Source organism: Pogona vitticeps, chromosome 5 (genome assembly GCF_051106095.1).
Source record: "Pogona vitticeps strain Pit_001003342236 chromosome 5, PviZW2.1, whole genome shotgun sequence".
Taxonomy (NCBI): Eukaryota; Metazoa; Chordata; class Lepidosauria; order Squamata; family Agamidae; genus Pogona; species Pogona vitticeps.
In genome coordinates, this window is record NC_135787.1 from 77308365 (window position 1) to 77334940 (window position 26576).

Consider the following 26576-nt stretch of genomic DNA (forward strand, 5'->3'; position numbering starts at 1 on the left):
ATTTACTAAAATTACAAAGACAGGCCAGAACTCTGTGCAAAATCTTTTAAAAAAGAGGATCAAAAGGGCTTAATTTGGGCATTATAAGGTCTTCCTCCTGCCCTCTCTCTTGCCTTCCTTAAGAATGATAAAGATAAAGAAGATGAAGATGATGATAAATATTGGCAGTAGAATGAACATTTGAATTGCAAAAGTCCAAGACATGAACTGATGGGAAGAACCTGGTAATTGAGCCAAGTAAACAATTTCATATGTGAGAAATAGCAAAAGCACACATGCTTCAGATTCCTAGTTCTCCAGAACATACTGGTGAGTCTTCAAAGAGTTATCGACAGAGAATAATACAGTATAGTCCTTCAGTTGCATCAGTAGCAGTTACACAGGTTGCCTTGACATCCAGTTCCAGAGTGCCTTCTGCAGTTCTTTCACCATACAGCATTTACTAAGTGTATGAATGTAATCAGTTTATCACACTCTCTGCCTAGTGAATGCCTGGAATGACATATGACAAAGAATATTATTAGAGGTTCTCATAAAACTAAAACATGTAAGGAAGGCAGGGGAAAAAACTTAATCCCTGCAGTAGTAGCAGTGGCAGCAGCATCTATAACAACAGTACAAAATATTAGATTGCACACACATATTTAGCCCACTAAATCTGACACAATAGGAAGCTTTAGTATTAGTTTTGGTTCTACTAAAGATCATTAGTCCTCATTTCCTGATCTCCCCTAAATTCCATCATGTGTTTCCACAAGGATACCAGCAGAATCTGATAAACCTCAGCTGAAATTGAAAAGGAGATGTATATTATGTGTATGCTTAATTTCTACGAGATTACAGCGTCTTGGTACAGAATCTGGGTTATCATGCCACAGAATGTGGAGTTTTACATTATCATGTGTACAGAGAGTGTGACTACACAATGAGGGAAATGCAAATTCACACTCATGAACTCACTGCAAAGTCACACTGGGGAACTCAAGTCTGCTGATTTTAAGTAGCCACACTTAAACCAAACTGCTTGCTTGCAGTGCTGCTTACAACCCCACAAGTAGTGCTGATCAAAGGACTGCATTAACAAGATTCTTCCTCTTCCTCTTCCTCTTTCATCAATTTCATCAATTGTCAGTTCTGACATGGTGCGTTGGTCTCTGTTCTTAACCTCTTCAATAAAATAAAATAAACAGGAGTGTTTCTGAGGAGGAGAAGCTTTAAATAAAAAATAAGGAAAAGTGTGAGGAGAGAGATTTTGCTGTAGAAAGCGTGTGCTGTTGTTTCCTTGTGTGTGAGTGCATGCTCTTCCTCCCACCCTCATAAAGTAAGAAGCAAAATGGAAGGTGCTGTGGTTCTGGGTGCATGTATAGTTCATCCTCCCTTCTGCATTGGTTCACACATTCAGACTCCTTTGAACCAATTAACATGGTTAAGCAAGGCACCACTGTATATCAGATTATCACTTCTAGTGAAAGATTCATGCTATTATTTTGTTCCTGCTTCCATGTTCTTTCAATCATGATTTTAAAATTGTAAACAAAAAGTATTGTCAGTCAATCTTAAGTAGGAATAAATCTAGAAATGTTTAAACAGGTATCAGTTTATAGTGTTGTCGGTGGCAACTGATGTGGTTCAAGTGTTACTCAAATGAGTTATTGTTCTTTATATCCTGGGGAGAGGGACCATGACAGGAGAGAAAGAGAGAGAGAGAGAGAGAGAGAGAGAGCCCAGCCAGACTACTGACAAGAAGACCATACACCAATACTTTTGGGTTAAGCAATATTCATGTAACATTTATTGATGGGGCATAAGACATAGAACATAAGACAAAAGGTATCAAGAGACCTCTATTTTATACTTCCCATTCACAGAAGATACTCACTCATCCAGAAGGCCCTTCTTTGACAGAGGATCAGTCCTCAGAAAGGGTGATGGGAGTAATTGTTGCAGTGCTGTTGAAGCCCTTCCTGGGTCATCCCTCTTATAGGCCTTTTCCTTGTGGGCTGTGTTAATGGGCTACACCTGGGCTGGCACAAGCACATGAGGGCAGACCCTGGCTTCCTGGGCAGATACAATTTGCTGATGTCAAACGAAACTGCTCTTTGCACGTATCTCCCGCTGCAGATGTGGTCGCTTTTTATTTATTTATTATTTATTTATTATTAGATTTTTATCCCGCACCTTCTAGACAAAGTCTACTCAGGGTGGCTTACATAAAATCATTCATAAAATAATATACATATACAGTTAAAACAGCAATTTAAATTAACAAAATTGACATTGGTCAAGATGGAATGAATAAAGAAAACTAAATAAAAAGAAAAATCAAGTATTGATAGGAGGGAAGGCCTGCATAAAGAGCCAGGTTTTTAAATAGCTCTTAAAAACACCCAGCGAGGGTGCCAGGTGAATCTCTGATGGCAAACTCTTCCAAAGTCGAGGGGCCACCGCTGAGAAGGCCTGGTTTCTTGTTCTTTTTTTTCTGACCTCTTTCGACATTAGGCCCCTCAACTTTCTTTCCTGACTATGATGAGTGACTCGAGTAGATCTAGGTGGGAGAAGGCGTTCTGCTAAGTATTGAGGTCCTAAACCTAAACTGCTTCCCTCATCCTCAAGCCTGCTTTCTCCAGTTTTAGTTATATTTGGACTTCTTCTTCCAGTTCACTTCCCTCTTGTCTGGGCAAAACAAATGCAAACGTTCAAACCTTTGCCCACGCAGCAGTCTCTTATTAATAATGAAACTGTATCTGTCTGAAACTTGCACCTTCTTTTGCAACTCTGTATTAGACACACTATCCCTTGCTGTCTTCCATCTTTTGTTTAGGCCTGGGTGCTAGTCTTTTCTGGAATCCATACACTCTCTGTTACACACTACCACTCATAACACAAGTTCAATCTTCAGACTTCTCACTTTGTTGCACAGAAATGCTCTGACTTCATTTGCTGACCTTGAAATTAAATTAAATTTCAAAAATGTAGTTCAGAAGACGACTTCCTTCCCAACACAGTAGAGATAAGAAACGGGGGTTATTTATTGACTGAGAAGTAACAGCATAGTAATTTTTTCATGCTGCAGTTCAGAGAATGGGAAATGTTCAACTCAAAGATCCAAGTTAAGACATCTGTTGGAATTCTTTAAAATTAAAATCATTACAATTAAGATGATACTGGAAATTGTATATGTTTTATGATCAAGAGAACTGAATGCTGGAATATTTTGTCTGGTGGCAGACAGTTGAGGCCTCCTGGACGTTTAACTAAATCTCTTATAATCTCTTATTGTAAATTATACTGATTAGGGCTGATAGCAACTGTAAGCAGAAGACATCTGCAGGACCACATTTGTGCTTGCCTGATTATTTTAGATGGGGCTTTGCAATTAGATTCTAAACTATTTCCATGATTTTCCTTCAGCCTCTTACTTGCCCAGCCTGCTGCCTGGCACAGCCATAATCTAAGGTCTTCTTGAAAACAAGCCAATAATGTATGATATAAAGATTTAAACTTTTGGCGATCTAAGAGCGGTTTTTTTCCTGATTGCACTCTATGAACCAGCTCATTTCCAGTTCTAGTCCACTGGATCTGTGCACAAGGCAATCTGGAGAGTTCATTGATGACACTTCATTTGGACTTCTATAAATTAATCTTCTAAAATTTAATGTGAATCATTCAGTTTTTTTCCCTAACAGGTATTAATTCCCTTTTGATGCTCATCCAAAATGGGTAGTTCTGGAAGCATACTAAAACTGTTCATAAAGAGTCTCTACTCTCTTTTTTATTTCTGAGGATTGTTCTTTTATCTAAAATCACTTATAAACAATATAATATTAATAGATCATTTAAAATATAGACACAAACTGTTTAGAAAAATGATATTAATATTCTTTGGAACTCTTGCTGATGAGTTTTTAAAACTCATGGAGAAGACCAAGACTTCAAATTCAGCTTTTTCCTTGAATGTTTGACTTTTGATTTATTCTAGATATAGCAGTGTGAAAATGATTAACTAATATTGCCATTAAATTTGTGCAAGGAATGTGTGCTGAAATGTCAGTGATATTTGAATTTCCATTGACTGCACTGAGGACTTATGTGGAAGAAAAAACTATCATGTTAAGTAACTACCTATCACTGCAGAAATCCCCTAGACTATATATTTGTTTTTATCCAAGCATAGGAGCTCAAGCATACCTCACTCTCAATACACAAATTATGCCTTCTGGCTTATGGTGATCCCAATATGGGTTTTGAAGGTCAAGAAATATTCAAGGAGTAGTTTACCATCACCACCCTGTGAGTCTCTGTGGCTGACTGGGGATTTGAACCCAGGTCTCCTGAATCCTAGATCGACACTTGTATCAACAACACTATACTGGTTATCAGTTTTCCTCTCAGTTAATACCATTTGACAGGAACCAAAGAGTAGCTAATTCTGGTTCATACTACTTCTACCTTGTAACAAGTATTTACAAATCTTAATGACCAATATCTTTCTGTGTACACTGCTGAACTTCACGTTTCTCAAAAGTGCCATGAAGAGTGCCTCCCCAAAACAACCAACCAACCAACCACCTGATTTTCACCTAACAGATTCAGGTAGCCTGTTCAAGGTTGATTCAACTTTCCATCCTTCTAAGGTCCTTAAATTAAGGAAGGGAAGTAATGTGTACCCTGCATAATTACATTGTAAATCACTCAAATAGTGCTTTAAGTACTATGGGGTGGTATATAAGCAGCACTCTTTAACAGAACTGATACTAGCCTAGCCTGATATGGCTGTCATGGGACAAATAGCTACTTTCCATTCCAGTATATTTTTATTAAACTACAATTAAAAAAAATCCTTTTAAAACCTGGACTCCAAACTATTTGTAGCTGTTCTACCAAAGAGTGGCTTACCTTTCCTCCCAAATCAACAAGGACTTAATTCCTGTGTGATATGTAACATACTACTAATAATAATTGCCATAACAGCCATAATTGCTATCAAGTCAATTCTGACCTATGACAGCCCTTTTCAGGATTTTCCAGGTAGAGAATACTTGGAAGCTGTTTACTATTCCCTTTTTCTGTGGGTGCTCTGGAACTGTGCAGCTTGCCCAAGTCTACATAGGCTGGTTCTACTCACAGGACACACAGTGGGGAATTGAACTCCCAACCTCTGGCTCTGCAGCCAGTTAACTAAACTTCTGAGATATCCAGCCAGCTGATATTTAATATAGCAGGTGCCAAACTGAATAACAATGTCTAATGACCTCTTGTAGGCTTTCAGCTCTGCTTTTCATTAGCTTAGCTATGCAAGGAAGACATGCAATAATAATTTTATTTTTCCAATGTGCTCTCTTAAAAAGCAGAAGCTGCCGTTTACCTGAACAGAAGATTATTACAGAGCTATTCTTGATAATGAGCATTTAAAATGAATAATTAGATGGCGAAATCATAACTAAAGGAACTTTTCAAATGATATCGTGATGATTTTTTTAAAAAATGAATCTATTTTCTTGTCTTTTCCAGAACATCTGCCTTGTTCCTATTTCGCATCACTTTCCTTTTTTCACTGCAAATAGTCTGTATTTTCACTCTGAACAGTTCCTATGTCAGTGTGACTTCAGTTCACAAAGCAGAAGGAACTAAATGCATATTGGATTAGGAATCCATGAATCACTTCTTAGGGTACCAGCATCCAGTGACTGCTACTGAATTTCCCATCCTTGCCACAGCTGCAAAAAACAAACTCCATGGCATATGCTATATCTCACCCTATGCTGGCTCAAAGCCAGGATCTTTAGAATTAATCAAAGCTCTCTAGCTGAATGTGTAAATTTCTCTGTTATGCTTTCTTCCTTATAGGAACATTTTAACATCTCAAAACATTGCTTCTTCAAATTTGAGAAATGGATCATTTCTTATAATTTTTTTTTAAAATTCCAAAATGTGCTTTGCCAGGGACACCCACCCACTTTCCTTCCTTCCTTCCTTCCTTCCTTCCTTCCTTCCTTCCTTCCTTCCTTCCTTCCTTCCTTCCTTCCTTCCTTCCTTCCTTCCTTCCTTCCTTCCTTCCTTCCTTCCTTCCTTCCTTCCTTCCTTCCTTCACATCCACAGTGGCTTATAAACAAAAAAATATAATGTGGAATAACTACAATAACAGCACAAAGCACTGAAAAAGACACAAGATAGCTGCAATAAAACATCATAAAAGCCCTCTCTCCACTGCACCTAAAAAGAAAGAAACATAGTATTGGTGATCAAAATGAAGTTTTTCAAGACTATGGGCCTTTATAGAAACCGAGAGTGGGCAAAATGTAGCACACTGGCCCCACACATGACCCACAGCAGCAATTCTTTAAACAATGAAATAGCTGCTTCTGCTCCCTGAGGCATCCAGAGGTGACATTTTTGGCTAGGCACTGGAGGATGCCCTAGAGCTTCCAAAATAAAAAATCCACATTGTAAGTGGCTGTTTGGGCATTTAGGTTTTGTTAGCTTAAGTTTGGGACACACTTCTGGGCCTACTTGGGGGGTGGCAGGTTGTGGGATCACATATTTTGCCTCTATATCCAGCTATGTTAGGCACCCAGATATAAACAGGAAGCTTTTATGAAAATAGCAGAAGTCTAATGGGGATGGGACAAAGTAGGAAGGATGTGCCAAAGTCTGGGCCCATTATCTACAGAAATCTGACATGTAGGGCTGCCCACTCTCAGGGCTGAAGATTCAGGGAACTGCTTAGCTTACTTTTTATTTTCTTCTCAGCCTGCTTTGGTTATTCTTGAATTCTTGGCAAGCTGAAGTTGGGAGTATCATACCATTTGGAGGAACAACACTGTGACTAGAAATGGGCATGGACCTTTGGTTCAGTGGTTTGGCCCTCAAAGGAACAGGTGTTTGGCAGTTCTCAGCCCTGCCTGCTCTGGTGAGTGCCCGCTCAAAGGCAGAGCCCTGGACTTCCTTGCCCCACCTCCTCCAGGTGCTGCCTCTGAGTGAACACCCACTGGAGGAGGCAGTGCTGGGAAGTGCTGAACGCCTGTTCATCCAAATGAGGAACCAGCACAAACTGCTGAACTAGTGACTTGCGCCCATCTCTACTCATGATTCATGAGTAGAGATGGGGATGAATTGCCATTTTGGAGAGTTGTTGTGCTTTGTGATCTGTCAAAGTTGATGAAGCACGAAGCACAAATATCCTCCCCATGAACCAACAAAGCACGAATATATTTGTTGGCTTATGGGGGGGTGTCTTTAAAAAGCTGACCCCTCCACTCCCACAGCCTGCCCCCTGCCCCCTGCCACTACTCCTGTTGCTTCCCTACCTTGGCTGCCGCAGTCTGTGCCGCTGCTGCTGCCGCCATCCATGGAGGCTTGTGCCATGGCGGCCTCCTCAGTCACCATCCAGCACTGCTTGCTGCTATGGCCTGCCTTAAATGAATCTAGGCTGCCTAAGAGAAGCTGCAGCCGCCAATTTTGCAAAGGGTAGCCTGGATTAACTTAAGGCAGGCTAAGGGAATCTGGACTGCCCTTTGCAAAGATGGTGGCTGTAACTTCCCTGCCCTAAAAGAAGTTGGAGCTGCCATTTTTGCAAAGGGCAGCCAGTGTTCCTTACAGCAGGCCATGGCTGCAGAAGCTACTGCAGTGGGCAGCAATGGATGGCGGCAACAGCGGGTGGCAGTAGATGACAGCAGTGGTGGGCAATGGTGGATGGTGGCAGTAGCTAAGGTAGGGAGGGGAATGGGGCAGGGGATAGGCTGTGGGGCTGGCTGGCTACCTATCAGCCCACTGATCAGCTGATTGGTGGGCCCATAGGCAGAATGGGAAGGCCATATGAAGAGTATGGGGGATGAATAAAAATTGGGAAATATTTGTCCCTTCCTATTTGTTGGGGTCTCTGGAATTGATGGATATGAAGGGATGAATAATTAACAAATCAGCAAGTTTTTGCAAACATCATGATCCCTTTTTTTATTCGTCCCCATGTCTACTCATGAGACTTCTTATTGCACAACCCCTGGTGGTAGCAGCACAAAACTTAGAAAATCTTTGACTTTCTAACCCTTGCCTGTATTGCCTCTGTAACATCATAAAGCTTTTCCTTTAAGCTGAGATTTTGGCCATAAAACTTCTGAGAATAAGATGTTGATGGCTTGGCAATTCTACATGGGACAAGGGGCTATTTCATTAAATTCTCCTCCTCCCTTTCTGTTCAGCCTTATGTCAAATTGCATTTACTATCTCTTGTTTCTAGACAATATATAAGCTAGTATCTTAATAAGAATCACCACTGTTATTAAAACAATGTACTTAAAAATTTAAAAGGTTTTGTTAACAGGAGGAATGCAGTGCCTTGGGCAGGCAATGAGGGGAAATGAGGTGGTTTATAAACCTTTGACATCTATCAGCTTTCTGCTCATAAAATAATCCCAAGAAGATTAAAAAAAAATCTGATAATCATTGCTGGGTGCACTGTGCTACGATTCAGCCTTGAGGGCACAACAAGCTGTGAACAAGTGTATTAGCCACAGATCAAAAGAGCCCATGAATGACTTTGCATTTTTAACCTCTGACCGAATCACACACTTTCCTGAGTATTCCTGCTGTTAATTGGGTGCACTTAACAGATAAGTAGCAATAAGGGGAAAGCTGCTACTGGAAGGGAAAAGTCTATGATTAATTATGGCATACAGTTTCAATTATTTGAAAGATTTGTGTAAGACACATATTTTTCCAGCAACAGTATTAGTATCCCATGCCATCCCTTGAATGTTTTTTTATTAGTGTGTTTTGCATAGAGGAAAGTATGAATCACAATATTAAAAAGATTCAGAAATATTATTAAATTAACATAAAAAACCATTCAGATGAATCTCTCTCTGTGTGTGTGTTTGTGTTTGTGTGTGTGTGTGTGTGTGTGTGTGTGTGTGTGTGTGTGATATTTTACAGAGGCTGTGACAAAACAACATTTATATATATAGGAATATAGTGGGCAGTTTTGAAGAATAGCTGTGCTATAAAAATATGTGAGTTTAATAAATAGTTTCACTAAAGATCCCCTCAAAAAACCTTTGAAAATGTTGTTTGACAGAAATACTGATAATTCTCTTGTATGTCACAATTAGAGATGGGGCAAATCAAAAATATGGTGATTTGTTTTGATCCGTTATTCCTCAAGGTTAACAAATCAACGAATATGAATATACGCATATTCTTCAACGAATCAACAGATCGATCCATCGATTCATCTGCACTTTAGATGGCTATAACACTGTCCCCCCGATGACCTAGAGACATCAAATTTGCAGAAAAGCCTCCTCAGATGCTTTTCTATAACTCCTAAAAGTTGGTGAACATTGGATCACAGACCCCTGAGTTATATAGTCACAAAGAGGACCCCCTTAGGAAAGCTCCTCCCAGGTACTTAGAGAATCCAGAATCACAACGGAGCTTCCTATGTCTTTCCCCAACACGCCTGCCCACTTTGGTGAAGATTGGATATCGGAATTCCAAGTTATTCGCCCACAAATTGGGTCACCCCAGGAGAGTTTACCACACGGCACAGAAGCCCCTGGCATTGAGGGAGTTATATTTAGCCCCAGCAGAATGAGAGATCCCTTTGGCAGAGGCATGCATGACATTACATTTGCCAGTGAAGCAGAGGTTGCCCTCAAGAGGACTGGAGGCAAGGAGGTATTTGGCATCACAGCAGGCTTTTTGGCTCCGTCAGGCACTGAGAAAGTTGGCAGCAGGAAAACAGTCTCTCTTGACCCCATTGGGCACTGAGAGAAAAGGCAGCCGGAAAGCAGGCTTTTTTGGCCACATTGGGCACTGAGGTAGTTGGCAGCAGCAAAGAACCGTGTCTTGCCCCATCGGGGCCCTGAGGCAAAAGGCAGCAGAGCAGACTCTGGTCTTCTTCAGCAACATCAGATTTGCCTACAAAGGAAAGGTTTTTGTCCCCAGGAAGCAACTGAGGTTGCTTGCAACTCCCAACAGCACCAGCAGCACCATCAGATGAACAGGGTTGGTGCTACTAATCCACAGGGCCATGGGGCTATCGGAAACAGATGAGCTCTGCAATCTGAAGCCGGGTGATGGGGCAATAAAGATGCTTGTTTAGAATGAAAAACCTGGAAATTGCAACCTGGCTGCTGAGACCATCCGGATATGATAAAGATAGCCCTCAGAGGTTGGGGGGAGCTTAGACAGAGAGGCCCTCTTGGCACGGGTTGAAAACCAGATGAGTTGTGCAGTCTGAAGCTGGGCAATGGGATGATGCCTGGACAGGCTTTGGGTGGGGCTGAGACAGGCCCTCTTTGGCACAGAGGACACCCGGACAGGCTTTGGGTGGGGCAGAGCCTAGGAGACTCAACTTAGTTCCTGAGACTGCCCGGATATGATAAAGATAGCCCTCGGAGGTTTTTTGGGGGTGAGACAGGCTGGCCCTCTTGCCACATTCGAGGATGGGGACAGGCTTTGCATGTACCAAAAGAGGGTTGGCTAGCACTCTAGTCACATCCAGGGATGCCGGAACAGGCTCTGGGTGTGTCAAGAGGGTTGTCTGGCCTTCTTGTCTTGTTTGGGGGTGCCGAGACAGGCTCTGGGTGTGCCAAGAGAGAGTTTAGGCTTGGATGCTAAGAGGACCAGCCTGGGTCTGCCCCACCAAAAGGCTGTCTGCACGTCACCCCATCACCAAATTGCCTGGCTTCAGATTGCAGAGCTGATCTTGTTTAACCTGTGCCCAGGCAGGAGTTCTGTTAGCCCACCAGGACTACATAACACAGCAGGCAGGCAGGGAGGCAGAAGGTGGGACAAACTTTGCCTGCCGGGACTACGTAACCCAACAGGCAGGGAGGGAGGCAGAAGGTGGAACAAACTTTGCCTGCCGGGACTACGTAACCCAGCAGGCAGGGAGTGAGGCAGAAGGTGGAACAAACTTTGGCTGCCAGGACTATGTAACCCAGCAGGCAGGGACGGAGGCAGAAGGTGGAACAAACTTGGAAACAGCAGCAGGCATGAGTTCTACAAAAATTGGCCCACTGGGCCAACATGACCCAGCAGGCAGCAGTTATCCTGGTGAAGCACCTGGAAACAGTAGCAGGGAGGAGTTCTTTAAAAATTGGCCCGCTGGGCTGACGTGACCCAGCAGGCAGCAGTTATCCCGGTGAAGAGCCTGGAAACAGCAGCAGGGAGCAGTTCTACAAAAATTGGACCACTGGGCTGACGTGACCCAGCAGGCAGGCAGGCAGGCAGGCAGGCAGGCAGGCAGGCAGGCAGGCAGGCAGGCAGGCAGGACTTAGTTAGAACTTGGCCCAAGGAGGCGACTGGAATCAGTAGCTGGAATTTTGATGGAGTGGCAGGTTTACAGGCTGGCAGCCAAGTAGTCAGGTCTTTTTTTTCTAGGAGGACTGGAGGGTGGGCAGGTGGGCAGGCAGGCGGGCAACGGGCAGGTGGTGTGTTATTGGAACCCTACCTCTTTGGGTTCAGTGAGGGGAAGCCCAACAAGAGAAGATTCACTTTGATGAATGACAGTCTCCCAACAGTAACGGGATCCGAACATGAGCTGCGTGATCGGAGTATGTCTCTGAGATGGGAAAACACATGCTCGCTCTGGACACTGGTGGGGGGGATGGAAAGGAGATCCATGGCCACATTGAACAACTCTGGCCATATGACTAGTTTCCTAGCTCAGTAATGGAGGGGATTGGACTGGTGGGGCTGAGGGGGCTCAGCCAGATATTCCCGCACCATTATCTCTGCCAAACCCTCCTCAGCTGGCTATCTTTCTTCTGAGACAAGTGCCAAGGTCACCACAGAGCTCCAGTAATTTGGTGGTGAATGGAGCCTTCTACAGAAGTCCTTCCCTGTGGTTTGGGCAAACCACTCTGCCCCTTGTGATCTGATGTTCCCATTGCCCCACACAAGCGTTGTGCCCCCAACACCCTGCAGACATCAGTGGAGAGCTCCGTTCTCCACTCCTCAAGGTCTGAGGTGCGTGCTGCCAAGCCCCCTTGTTTCAAGCACACAGGCAGGCCAGGCAGTAAGCTCTGTCACTGTAGACAGGATGGAGTCGCTTCTGCCTGCCTGCCTGCAACCTCTTCACCCAAGCCCTGGTCCATGGAAGGAGGGAGGATCCTGGTGCCACAGGAGTCTCCAGGGACTGATTGAGGGCATGAATCAGGGGGATGACGTGCCCCAGGCTGCTATATAACCACACAAGATGTCCATGATTTCCAGGAAGGGCTTGAGCACCTCCGCGATCTGGGAGAGGGCCAGCCAATCCATGGCACTGATGCCACCTCTCTCCCCCTGGGTAGAATGGGCATGGAGGACATGATGTCCTCCAAAACAGCCTTCTGCTCCACCAGGCGGGACACCATGGTGTAGGTGGAGTTCCACCTGATGGGCAGGTCTGTCAGGAGAATGTGGGTCTCCTGACCCAACTCCTCCTGACTCTCACGCAGCTGGCAGGCAGCTTTCAGGCTGTGGGAGAACTGGCACACCAGTTGGTGCCATTGCTCCAGGAGTGCCCATGTCTCCTGGGTGCCTGCATCCCACTTGGATTTGACATGGCTGACCAGGTCTAGGGCACCACACACCACAAAGTGTAATTTGTGCGCCATGCATACGATGCCCTCAAAGCCTGTATATTTGGGTGGAAAAAGAAATTCACCATGGAAAAGGAAATAGAGGGCCAACTCCCGTTCTTAGATGTCATGGTCCTATGCAAAACTGACCTCTGACGGGACACAAGGTCTACAGAAAACCCACCCACACAGACCGGTACCTACACAAAAACTCCAACCACCACCCACAGCAAAAAGAGGCATAATCAAAACACTGGTAGACCATGCAAATCGGAACTGTCAAGCTCAGTTTCTCAGCACTGACCTCAACCATCTGAATTGGGCCCTACAGGCAAATGGCTACTCCAAAAATGAAATCACAGGAGCCATCAAACCAAGAAAACAACACTGAACTGAAGAAGAAAAACAGCCACCCACAAATAAAGTATTTCTGCCATACATCAAAGGGGTCACGGACCGCATGGGGAAATTTTTGAAAAAGCACAACCTACGAACAGTATTCAAGCCCACCACAAAAATTCAACAAATGTTACGGTCAGCAAAGGACAGAACGGACCCCCTCACCACTGCAGGAGTATACTGGATAACTTGCAGTTGTGGCCAGGAATATATTGGAACCACAAAACTAATCATCCACACAAGAATCAAAGAACATGAGAGACACTGCAGACTAAAACAACCAGAAAAATCTGCAGTAGCTGAACATGCCCTGAAACAAACTGGACATGAAATTCTATTTCAAAATACTGAAATACTGAACATCACCAGCAGTCATTGCGGTAGACTGCACAGGGAAGCCATTGAAATCCACAAGCACTAGCAGAACTTCAACAAAAATGAGGAAAGTGTGAAGTTCAACAAAACTTGGCTCCCAGCTCTCAAAAATACAGCGTGCAAAAGGTCAACAAACTCTACCGAGCCACTACACACAAAAGACCAGCTAATAACACCCATCAACCACAGTGACAGATAATCTCTTCTCCTTATTACAACAATACACCCACAACAAGACACACTAATCACCCATCTACAGAAAAAGACAAAAAGCCTATTTCACAGCCATAAATACTGCACTCCCAAGCCAACTACACCAGAGCACAGAGTGCTGTCCTCTGAAGATGCTGGCCACAGAGACTGGCGAAACGTTAGGAAGAACAACCTTCAGAACACGGCCAAAGAGCCCAAAAAACCCACAGCAACCATTAGATACCGGCTGTGAAAGCCTTCGCAAATACAGTATGTGTAAATTTTATTTTTAGAATGATGGTGGTGTAATTCTTTTACTAAAATGTGACCTGCCTGCCTAAACAAAGCCCCCCTCAGTATAATGTAATTAGGGAAATTCCCCCCAACCCACTGTGGCAGAGAAGCCAAAAAAGTCCAGAAAGAAAAGCCTTGCCAGCAAAGTCTCAGTCAGACACCCCTACACCCAAATACGTTTTGGAAGAAAAAGGAATGATGGATCCAGCCACCCACCAAATTCCCTGAGAGACACAAGCTTCCATAAAATGAACTTTTGAAAACTGAATAATCCTCCCACCTAGACACGTACACACAACAAATTTGGGGAAAGGAAAAAAATGATTCTTCTCAAATAAACGTTTGAAAACTGAATATAAAGGAAGAGGTTCCACAGTCACACGACAACAGTCCACACACACACACACACACACACACACACACACACACACACACACACACACACACACACACACACACACACACACACACACACACACACACACACACACACACACACACCCCACAAGCCTCCAGGAAAAAAAAATGGTTTGATTGATTTGAATTTGAAATGAAATTAAGCCCTTCTGAAGAAGTAGCCTAAGCTACTTGAAATCCCTCCCCAAATTCCCAGTAAAGTTGTTGATGATTGATGAATGATGATAAAAAAGAAAATATATAAGTCTTTGCTTTGCTGCTGCAAAAGTGAAACTGCAAGAGCACCAGCAAGCAGCAACTGTCCTCACTCCAAAGAGCACAAACAGATGTGGGGAACGGCCTGACGGGAAAAGCTTATATGAAGCATCTGTAAAAGTAGATACATCTTTCAGCAGCGCTATTGGCTGCCGGACATGCCAGTCCAGGATCTCTGTCCTGATTGGCCAGAACTTCGAATTGGTGCCAGCAAGCTCAGAGAGGTAACGAATATAGACAAAAATGAACAGATCGATAAAAAAAAAAGAGGAAATATTTGTCAAGCCATATTAATCCTGATTTAAAATTTTACAAATATGTATCGACAAATATATGATAAATCGGCTATATTTGTCAGAAAAACTGATCCATTTTTATATTCGTCCCCATCTCTAGTCACAATCTCTTATGCCTATTTCCTAACTGAAGTCTCATTAACATCTGGGGGATTTACTCTGAAATGTGTACACTTTGTAAAGGAATCCTTTATTTCTTTACCAGAAAAATGTATCTGTAAAATAACCTAAATGCCTTTGAATAATAATTTGAAATAAAGAGAAACAGAGAAGCAAGTCTGCATTCAAAAATGAACTGAACAATATTGTTAAACCGGCCTTTTACATTTAGAAATCCTACAGTAATTCTCTTGTCTTACACATGAGGTAATGTTTTTGCTTGGTTGCCAAGCCGTGGATTTGTTTGGAAGAGGTTTGTAGAGTTTTCCTCGCCCAGCAATGGGCAACATGTTACATATGAGACTCTGGAGCCCCAGGGCCAGGCCAGGTATTCTCTAATATGCCTCCCAACCATCAGAGCAACAAGATCCCTTTTACTTTCTAGATATCATAGGGGGGTTATTTCAACAGGTTTCCAGCTATCATTTAGATCCAAAATGACTTCTGATTACTCTTGATTCTGGAAACAAAACAGAAGAGAACCAAATAACAAACAGGCAGGCAGATAAACAAACGAATGAACAAACCCAAAGCCACCACTCTTTTGCCTGGAACAAATCTGGAGGAGTAATGTGGTAAATTCTTCTCTATGCTTCCTAGAGGGGATGAAGGCTATTTTAATTTTTTTAAAAACGTTAATTGACAAATTTAGGGATGTGATGAGTACATGCAAAATTGTTCATTATTTGTAATTTTCAGAATATTGCCATGCCAAGATCCCCCACAAGTTTCATATCCACAGACAAGCATCCAAACAATATTTTAGACCTGAAACCTAATGAATATTACTCTTTCCTTAACCCTTTATTACTCCAAACCTGCTGGAATAGAATAAAGTAGCCCAGAATAGCAAATTTCAAGTAGGATAGCGCAACCAAATTCATAACACACATGTGACTAGATGAGATAAATGCAGCAAGCCACAAATCTTCTGCAGAAACAGCATGCCATTTTCTACCCATTCCAGGTAGAACATTAATTTTGAAAAAAATATATGCTGGAACAGAGATTTCTGAGACAGTCCAATCAAATTCAAATTTTCTGCCTGGTGATGTTTTGTGGCTGGTTGCATCAATCCTCTCAAGCTGTAGGGGTTGGGTGAATTTGGTTGGGCTGGCCGACTCGGTAGTCACCCTTTTGGGCTGTTTTTTACAATATGGATGTTCTGTTTGTAATGGGTACTGAAACGTTGCTCCAGGGCCATTTTTTGGCCGGTTCCATTTGTGCCCCTTTGTTGAATGGATCTGGTAGATTTAGTTGGGCTGTTCCAGGCTGTTTTTTGCTACATCATTTTTCTGCCCTGAATGGTACCTGTTGCTGTTTCTGAAAACTGTCGCTTTTTGCATCCATCATGTGCATTGTGAATTTAGTTGGGTTATCCTATGTGGAAATCGCTGTTCTGGGCCATTGTGTTCCATTTTGGTGGGTTTTGGGGGGTAATAAAGGGTAACGAAAGAGCAATACTTATTAGGTCTATTGTCTAAAATATTATTTTAGTATTTATCCAGCACATCCCACTGTTATTGGCATCTATTTTTATTAAGAAATCTCCATTGTGTTCCATTCCAGCTTTTACCTAGCCCTCAATTAAGCACAAAACATGATGAAAGATATAATCTTAAAGCTGTTACTTTCTTTTATTCTTTCTTTCTCTGTTTATGATGACAAAAACTGACATGCACCACAACTACACCTATGTCCAAATGTGCAGTGAATTTGCAGCAACTTTGGATATGTCACATGATGCACATCCTGGTGTGGTTTAAAAAGTGTGCCTTGGTGCCATTTTTCAAGCGCACCGGGGTTCCCATCATTGGCCAACCAGCTCTGGGTGATTTCCCGGCTATTGGCAACAATGGAATTGGGTCTTGACATGTGGTTGAAAAGGCATTACTGGAGATGTTCTTCAGACAAGTACAGCATTGCTGCCCAGTCGCCTTGGCACTGGCTAGCTGGCAATGATGTTCTTTTGAGGAGGGGGAAGCTCCAGTAACTCCTTTTCCCCGTCATGTCAAATGGTTGAGCAGCTGCTCTGACACACCCCCCCCAGCACTATCATCAGCAGCAGTAAGCCTTCTGACCGGCAGCTACTCCATGTCCTTCTTTGATGCAAGGAATCGCATTAAAGCAGGACATGTGAAACAGGTATTTTCGTGCCTATTTTCGGATAACTGCAGTAAAACGCTTACTGTAGGTTATCTGAAATGTGTAGTTCCTGCTATGGCTGCTGTTTTGAAAATTGCCACAGTGATGGACCAAGGAAATCATAAGAGTTCTTCAGCAGAGAAATATAGAAATGGTCCCTAAAGGATGGGGAATTTGTAAAGGGGGAGAAAATTCTCAATTGCCAGGAGATCTAATATTTGATGTGAAACAAATACCATATCTCTAGACAATTTTAATTGGCTTTTGATATTCCTTCACCCTTTTATTTTGCTGTCTTTATAGTAATAATAAATCTGTAAGTCAGTTATTTTGAGCTTGATGTCTGCATATATAAAGGCAAAACTGACTGAAATAAAGGAACATATTTTTATAAGCCATGTCTAATAATGTTCGCTGTTACATTCTTGACTGTGAGAATCATTTCCTAGTGCTTTGCTTCATGGAGTATCTATTCCTCCATAAGCCTATTTAAAGTGCTAATAGACTTAAGAACCTGTTTGTAATGGAATATGTATATGGTCTAAGAAGTAGTCTAATGCATTCAAACTCAAGACTCTCATATTAATTTTCTCAAGACTCTTGAACACTTTATAGTGCTAATTACGTCTATTACTGTGTCATTTGCTTGGGAACGATATGTATGTTTGCCTTCAAAAAAAGAGAAATCCCTAATTTTGCTTAGTAATGAAGAAAGTTCTATTTCAGTAAGCTTCTCAGATCTAATGACTCTGATTTCATTTAGAAATAATAGGTTTACGCACACAAAGAATAGTGACACATATGTTTAATGCCGATAACTGACTGCTTATCGAATGTGCTCTAATTAGGCACTCCTGCATTACAGGGGATAATATAGATTCTGCCAGGACACAGTATATGAAGCATGTGTCTTTTCTAACTGAGACAGTGATTTTGTTATGGCTGTGATTTACAGTAATAATTTCACTGTTAACAAGCTTCTGGGGGAATTGGTTAAAAGGGCTGAGTTAGCTTACAGTCACACTAGCTAACTGGGATCTCCTATACATGAAAAAAATAAAACAAAATGAAGCAGGCCTGCCTAGAATCTCCTAATCAGACAAAACAAAATTGTTGTCCTGGTAACAGAACACACATAACAGAGAGACACCAGAGATTACAATTTTATTGCCCTGCTTCTGGTAGCCCACAATGATAAGAATGTTCTGTGACTGTGTCTGAACTGAACAAGGAACGACTGAAGTGTTGACCTCTGCTAATTTATCTGTTGCCTTCATCAACATAGTAGAATACTTGTTGAACAAACCAGGATGTTAACATCCAGTAAAAATCAGACCTGATCCAAAAGTAGGGATAGAAAAGAATATTATTGTATGCAACAGTCTCCATGGAAGTAATCTTTTATCACCTCCTGAGACTCATTACATGAGCAAAGCCTTCTCACTTTTGAACAAAGGGAAGAAAATAACAGTTTTCTCACTCCAAGCAGGTGTGCATTTGCAAGTCTTACAGGGTGTTTCAGAGAAACAGGATGCACACAAAACAATTCACACGTGGAAATGGTTAAAATGCACACTTGAAAACATGTACAATTTTAATTATTAAACTTGAATCAATGGGAGTGAGTTGCATAATTTATGAAATAACTGTACACATTATTTAAAAAAATGCACACTATAAAGATCACCCACATAACTAGTGGTGATCCTTATGTACTGCAAAGGGCCACTGCAGCATGGTTAAATATAGTATAGTGGAGGACAGGGAATTCTCAGCAGGCCAGTTGCCTTAGAATTGGCTTCCTTGTTTTTCCTCTGCAAGCCACAGGAAATCAAAGTAAGAACAGGAAGCTGGTAATAGCAATGATGCCAAACGGCCTCCTACAAATAACCTTTAGCACAGTACTGCTTGCATCCTAGAAGGTGCTGTTTATTTCCTTGTTCATGCTTAATACTAATCCCTTAGAGCAGGGGTCTCCAAACTACGGCCTGCGGGCCACATCTGGCCCATGTTGCCATTTTGTCTGGCCCATTGTCTTCAGCCCATGCACGTGCATGGGGCAGCAGGCGGGGTTACGGGCATCCGGGTGGGCAGGAGTGTGTGCACACATAGATACACACACACACACACCTTCAGTCCTCAAAAACATTGCAAATATATTATGTGGCCCTCATTGTGAAGTTTGAAAACCCCTGCCTTGGAAGAATAGTTCCCTTGGGTCTTCGACTTAAACTCCCAGAAGCCTTCACAACTAACTATGCTGGTTAGGATTTGTGGGGGCTGTGCTTCAAGAACACCTAGGTTGGGGCCCACTGCCTTAGAGTCTGCAGTTGCAATTTAACCCATTGGATGAGAGGGTGCAATGCAGGAGATGACCTGTGGTTGTTTATAGGTGCAGTTAATTTGAAAATTTGTTCAAATCACAGCAGATCAATTATTACAACTGATAAATCTTACAAAGCAGAGGTTAGAAACATTCTACAAGGCAATTCTAAAAATGGGGGAAGCTCAAAGAAACAACAAAAATACTTTTAAATTGGTCTCTGGATCATTACTTCATTTCAACAGCAGGTTGTTCCATTCTATAGATCTATAGTCTCTTCTATAAGCCATTTATCTATAGGCCAATCCAAGCCACATGTCCACAAGTCATGTTCCCAATGCTCCCTTGGACCCTAAAAATAGGACCTGATTAACAAAAAAGAGAAAAGGGAGGGAGGAAACAGGACAAAAAGGGTAGAGGCAATAGAAAAGGAAGTATAAAGTATAATTTTGAGTTTCAAACCTGACTCAGTGTGTTTTATTTATCAGAGACATCATACAACACAAATTGTTCAACAGGGAACAATAAGGAACTCTGCATTGGCTCAGAGGCAGCCATCCTCAATTAGCTTGGATAAGGAGAGGGAGGATATTGCCAGTTAATGCTGTGACCACATATTACTTCAGCATAAACTTTATGGAGCAATGCACTGGAAGATGCTGACTTCTTTTGGACCTTGCAGGCATCACACACTACAGGATTTCCATGCATTCTGCCAAGTTTTTTTAAAAATAGTTTCATGTCTGAACAAGGGAAAATGAAAAGAACACCTAAGGGATTCAGTAATGTACGGATTGAGAAATGCACAAACAGCAGAAAGAAAGAATTTGCTGAATAAAGTGAAAAAAGTATTGGGAATTACAAAATATTATATTGACAGAAAAGGATTACACAGTTTAATTAAAAAGAAAGGGAAATATTATTAATTCAAATAGCTTATATGGTATCTGGGCAAATGGAATCCCGGCAGGAGGTATATAATACAGATTATTTTGAGGCCAATTAAAAATATTCACCAGGAGAATAAAAATGCAAGGAAAGCATGTTATGAATGATCACAAAGTCATCCTTCATGCCCCTGCAGGGCCAGGTTGTATTCCTATCCAGTTCTGCTGACAGAACTTTCCATGGGATCAGGGCAAGAAACTTGACTTATAAAAATACAATTATGAGGAACAAGAGCAATGTGCTTCATTAAGCACTTAAACACTCTCAGGAGCTGGAAACATATGTCTTGTGTGATAAACTGTGAGATACCTTGATTGCTAAATTATGCCTATTTCTCATAAGAATTTATCTACAGCTTGAAAAAGAGATGGCATTGATTTGGGGCCCAGATTTCATCCCATCGCAGATCTCTTCCAAATGAGTAAGGTAAAGGTAAAGGTTCCCCTTGACATTTAGTCCAGTCATGTCCGATTCTAGGGCACAGTGCTCATCCCTGTTTCCAAGCCATAGAGCCAGCGTTTGTCCGAATACAGTTTCCATGATCATGTGGCCAGTGCGACCAGACACAGAATGCTGTTCTATTTATCTACTTGCATTTGCATGCTTTCGAACTGCTAGGTTGGCAGGAGCTGGGACAAACAACAGGAGCTCGCTCCATCACGTGGATTCGATCTTACAACTGCTGGTCTTCTGACCTTGCAGCACAGAGACTTCTGCAGTTTAACCCGCAGCACCACCACATCCCTCTTCAAACCACCACCCCCGTGCAACCAATGCAATAACCAATAACAACACATCTTGCCACTGCTATAAAAGAGGGAGAGATGGAGGGAAAAGAGGAAAGGTGATGGGTGAGCAGCAGACTGGATGGTGAGTAGATGTGCCCATCAGCTTTTAAGCTGGGCAGGCAGACCAGGGGGGAAAAATCTCCTTTTCCAGTCCACTTGCACCATTTTGATCTCTCCCTGCCAGCCAGCACCAGGCCAGAAGGAAAACCCCACTCCCCACTAGCCAATCAGTCAAGTAGCCACCCCTCACCCATCCACTAGACCAGTGGTCCCCAACCTTGGGCCTCCAGATGTTCTCGGACTACAACTCCCAGAAGCCTTCACCACCACCTCTGTTGGCCAGTATTTCTGGGAGTTGAAGTCCAAGAACATCTGGAGGCCCAAGGTTGGGGACCACAGCACTAGACTGCATGGCCACCACCATGCCTATTCTGTTGTTCTGGCCTAAGTGAGCTCTTCTTGGCAGCAACTGGGGTGCCCAGGGAAGTTGGGTTCCTGTTTTAGCAAAAACTGGGATTACTCTTTTGTTTCCTATCTCAAAGCCTTTTTGTACTAAATACTAGAGTTCTCATTTTCCTGCAGAAGGTGTGGGTGTGATTTCTTTTCAAAGAGTAATGTGTTTGCTCTTAGTCATCTTAATGTCCAAGAGCCCTGACCAGTTAATTTAGCTATTGTTTGTTGTGTTGGCAGATTATGAACTCAGATCCCAGAAACTAATCAATTATTGAGCAGTAAAAGTTAACAAATAAGCAGAGTCTGAGCACACAGTAGCAACTGAAATTAGTTTCAAATGGTTGTGTGTAGAGTTACAAAAATTCTGTAGGGGATACTACCTCAAATGCAAATCATGCAGGACTGTCAAACATATCTATCAGTGAAAAGTATATTTAAGTATACACTACTACTCCGGGAAACCTCCCAATCTCTATGGGGGGTCCCTTATCAAAACATTGCCAAGCATTATTTACATCCCTACTCAGGCGGAAGCCAGAGACCATGCTATGTATTGGTCGCTGTAGCGTTCACCCTAAGTTATGTGTTGTTATACATTATTCATGTTATATGTTAATGTAGTTAACAGGTGGGGCCGAAAGAGATGTTAAAAGGTGGAGCCTGAGAGGAGAGAGTCAGTCAGTCAGTCAGAGTCTGAGTCTGGAATCAGAGAGAGAAAGATAGTTTGGGGGGGGGGTTGAGGAGTGATTAGTTAGAATGTAACCTGTGATGATTAATATGTTAATATTGATGATTGATGAATCTTGAAGAATATGCTTATGAATTATTCCAGAAACCACCTGTAATTAAAAAACCTGTTTTGATGAAAAGTCAATACTGGATGGACATTTGTCTTTTCTACGTAAACTACATTGATCAAAGAGATCAACTGGTGGCAGCGTATCAGGGGGTGTGCTGAGGTACCTCGTGAGCTCTGTGGTTGGGGAAACAAGCAGGGGCCACAAGGGTAAACAGCACAGTTGCTCTAATCTGTGTTTTACAGTATTCATGGGGAAGCTTGGTACTGATACAGGGAACTTACTGTACCTTCAAGAATAATCTATTTATCTATCATGTTTAAGGATGCTTCACATATTCTGCTGCTCCTACAGAACATTTAGGGGATCCTATATCAGCACCTTGACCTATTTCCAATGCTAATTGCCCCGTGTATGCTGGCAGCAACAAACATTTTGCAGGTAGGCTTTCATCCCAGCTGAATGTCAAGCAGGCATTCCAGAAGTGTTGCTGGGTTGATAGCCTGGCAGCCAAGCTCCCGTGTGTCTGTAGTGTACCACCTTTCCTCCAATCTGGAAGTACTAAGTACACTGCCAAAAGTTTGGATGAGGAAGTTCAACTTTTAGATCTTCACACAGCAGCCGACACGACTGCTCTACCTACCTGCAATCGAATGGCTGAGATCCTGTTGCACACTTATACAAACTTTTCCTCATGAATTTTGATAAATTAAGCAATCTCTGTAGACATTATGTGTTGTGTGCTGAGTCACATGACTTGGTGGGGAACAGATAGATAATGCCTGTGGAGATTTTTTTAAACTTACCGTATTTTTCGCTCCATAAGACGCAGTTCCACCCCCAAAAGAGGGGGGAAAGGTATGTGCGTCTTATGGAGCAAACACTATAAAAAAGGTTCAGGCATTATCACCCAGAAGCTTCCCACTGCCATGCTGGGAAGCCTCTGAACTCGCACCAGAGGCTGCTTGCTATGGCAGCCACATTAGACCTCACCACTCTGCCAACTACACTGCTGGCTTTCCAAGATCTGCCTCCTGGAACCCACCTGGAAAACCAGCAGGGCCAACAGGCCTATGGCAGCAAATTTAAATGACAGAGGGCAGTGAAAACAGGCAAGGACCAAAGGGGAAAGAGTGATTCTAAAAAGACCAGGGGAAACCACAAATGCAGACCCCCACTACCATAAATTAGGCAGTTGATTTTCCCACATTTGAGGAAATCACAGGGATCAGCACACCCAAAGTGCAATGGATAAGCCTTACCCCAGGAAAACCACTTTTATGATCATGGTATCTCCCCTGCCAGGTATGAGTTGGAGTGGCCCCTACACCTACACCCCTGCCCCCCAAGGCATGGTGACCTCCGGCTGCACCTCCTGCTCAGAACAGGGCTGCACAACTCCAGTCCCGCCAGAGGCTAAGAGAGCTCCACAGTGTTTTGGGGTGCCCCACGGGGCTAGGTGTTTCTCCCACAATCCTCCAGTGCACAGATATTAGCATACTGAATGTGCGGGGAATGCAGGGAAAGCGGGAAATTCAGACTTTCAGTTAGTGAAGAAGCTGCTTATCTGCTTCCTTGCTAGTCCAAGCAGTTAGAGAGCCAGGAGAGAGACCGGGACTGCCTGGTATTGTCATTTTAAAATGTAAAATTTAGTTTAAAAGCTGCTTGTTAGTGCTTGGGTGAAAAGGTGCTCCGTTTGAGTTGAAACCTGCTTGTGTAGAAATGTGCATACTTGCTTTAAAAGCTGCTAGTTTTGCTTTAAAATCTGCCTGGCAAGCCTTTCAGACCAGCGCCAATCAGCTATTAGGTGTTGAGGGGGAAGGGGGAAGGAGCGGAGAAGAGCACAAAATGGCTGCCGGCTGGGTGCCGGCTTTTAGCTGTCTGGTGCTCTTTTTCGGCTGTTCAGGGGGGCTACCAAGGCACTGAGGAGCTGGGCTCAGTCTACAGTACCTGGTAAGTGACTTTCTTTTAATTTTTAAAAGTTTCTGACCTTTTTTCCCCATAAGAATGCATTAATTAATTTTCAATGCATTCCTATGGGAAATTTGGATTCGACTTGCAAACTTTTCAGCTAGTTCTGGGCATCTAATAGAGAATATATTTCCAAAGAGTGTTGAAACAAGGAAACTAACTGTGCTTTATGAGCCAGAACACAAACTTGGCTGCTGATCACAAATTAACCCTGCATACATGGGAAAGCAAAATTCAGTCTTACTTTTAGTTGTTTTCAAGTCCTTATGGTTGTGGTATCTCTTTGATGTATCCAAATCAGAACAGAGCCAGGAAGTCTCAGAGACAGGGCATAGTTATTTGGTTAGTGTTTTTGGAACAGAGTACTTGCCTGTAACACATAGTACATTTGCTGATACAGTAGTTTGAAAATTAAGAAAGTCAAAATTCTTCGAGACTTCTAACTGGATTACAGTATCTGCTTCCTGATTTCAGCTACTATAGTTTGTATTCAGTTTTTTTGGCTCACCAAGAACATTGTTCCTGGCTTTGTGTTGAATAACCTGTTGTGCCTTGCATGCTATAAACGTTCAATCATGTCAGAAAACTGAGATTTGGTCTTATGCTGAGAATCTGCTACTGCTGGTGAATAGGATTAGGTTAAGCTTTGTGTTGCTTTTCTTTTGCATAGCCTAAAGTAAATAAGGAAAACCAGCTATTACATAGTTTAATTCCACTATGTATCCTCCACACAACTAAAAGGGACCTCTCAATGCAGTGCCAAATAAGGCAAACCATTTCTAACTTAATATAGGCTTGAGATGTAGCTGGGCAGAGTTGCCCAACAATCTCATCTATCATTGAGACATTTCTATAAGAATGGGGAGGAGGTGGATGAAAGGAAATGTAAAATATAAGTAGTATAGGTCTTATCACTAGCTGATAATGGTCTATAGGTACTTGACTTAAATTTATGGTACATAATCTAAAGTACACAAACCTTTAAGTCTCTCCATTTGTTAATGACAGTGGTAATGGTTCTTAATGCCACTGTTGACTGCTGTTCACTTTACATGGTTCAAATGTTATTCTGTTATAGTTTATTCAATATTTTATTACACTATTTGGTTCACAATATTTTTTCCTGTGTTCCTCTTCTAAAAATTAGGTGTGTCTTAAGGTCAGGTGCGTCTTATGGAGCAAAATGTGGTAATGCAAATCACGTCAAATCACGTCTAAATTTGTAGTGTTTGTGTAACTGTGCAACAGGATTTCAGCCAATATATACTTCCATGAAAGAGAAGCAACTGAGTAGCAAGCATCTTTCTCAATACGTATGTGTGACGATCACCTCTTTGAAACACCTAGTTTTTGAGCCCTCACAAAGGTTCCAGTCTTTGCTTCCCTCGCTGCCACCAGTGGATTACCTCTGTTTGTCCATACACTTGTCTGGTAAATGAAAACAGAAATTATTTATTGAAGTGTAGCAAAGTTAATAATAATCACAGATGTTCTTCAGTTGTTCATTGTACACAAGCAAATCATTCACAGGTCTCTCTATACATACTTTCTTCTTGCCATATAATTAATAACCACCTTCTCTATCTATTTATCTTAACCAGCTTAGCTCTATTAATATCTGTTCCTTCTCTCTCTGACTCTATTGACTCTTGACTGACTCTTGACTGACTCCTCCTCTCAGGCTCTGCCTTTTAACCTCTTTCTCGGCTCCACCTCTCCACCACATTTGCTTAGAACATGAATAATACATTACTTATTTAGCATAATAAGGGTGAACGCTACATACCTCCCCCTTTAAATATGTTTGTTTAGGAGGGGAAACACATTTTCCATCCCAAACAAACACGCATAATGGCATAAAAACTACTTACCCTCAGGCACAATTTTGCAAACAATACAAAATCATATATCTCTATAACACAATATCTCCTCACTTTACACCTTCCAATACAATACAATAATATACTTTACCTTTTGATGGACACTTACGACATTTAATTTTACAATCCTACAGAACCATAACATTTTCATGAAAATTTTACATAGATAATTAACCAGTAAATCAATAGTCCATTCCAGTTTATTTTAAAAGTCCTTGCATCCTTCACGTTTCAGTTCATCAATATTCAGTTTTTCCACACTATACACAAACAAAACAATTATTATAACATTACCAATTTTGTTTATTCCCCCCC

General features: G+C 42.2%; 1 protein-coding gene and 1 non-coding gene across 2 annotated transcripts in view; both read right to left on the reverse strand.

Moving 5' to 3' along the window:
• The window catches only part of LOC144589430 (uncharacterized), a 143753-nt gene extending 117814 nt beyond the window's left edge, over positions 1-25939 (reverse strand). Inside the window, exon 1 of the mRNA XM_078394027.1 lies at positions 25928-25939. The gene's annotated coding sequence lies outside the window, so the exon portion shown is untranslated. The remainder of the gene's footprint in view (positions 1-25927) is intronic.
• LOC140707939 (U1 spliceosomal RNA) lies at positions 23560-23723 on the reverse strand. The gene has a single exon (XR_012088068.2). It is a non-coding gene; the product is annotated as a U1 spliceosomal RNA (small nuclear RNA).
• Positions 25940-26576: the final 637 nt, after the last annotated feature.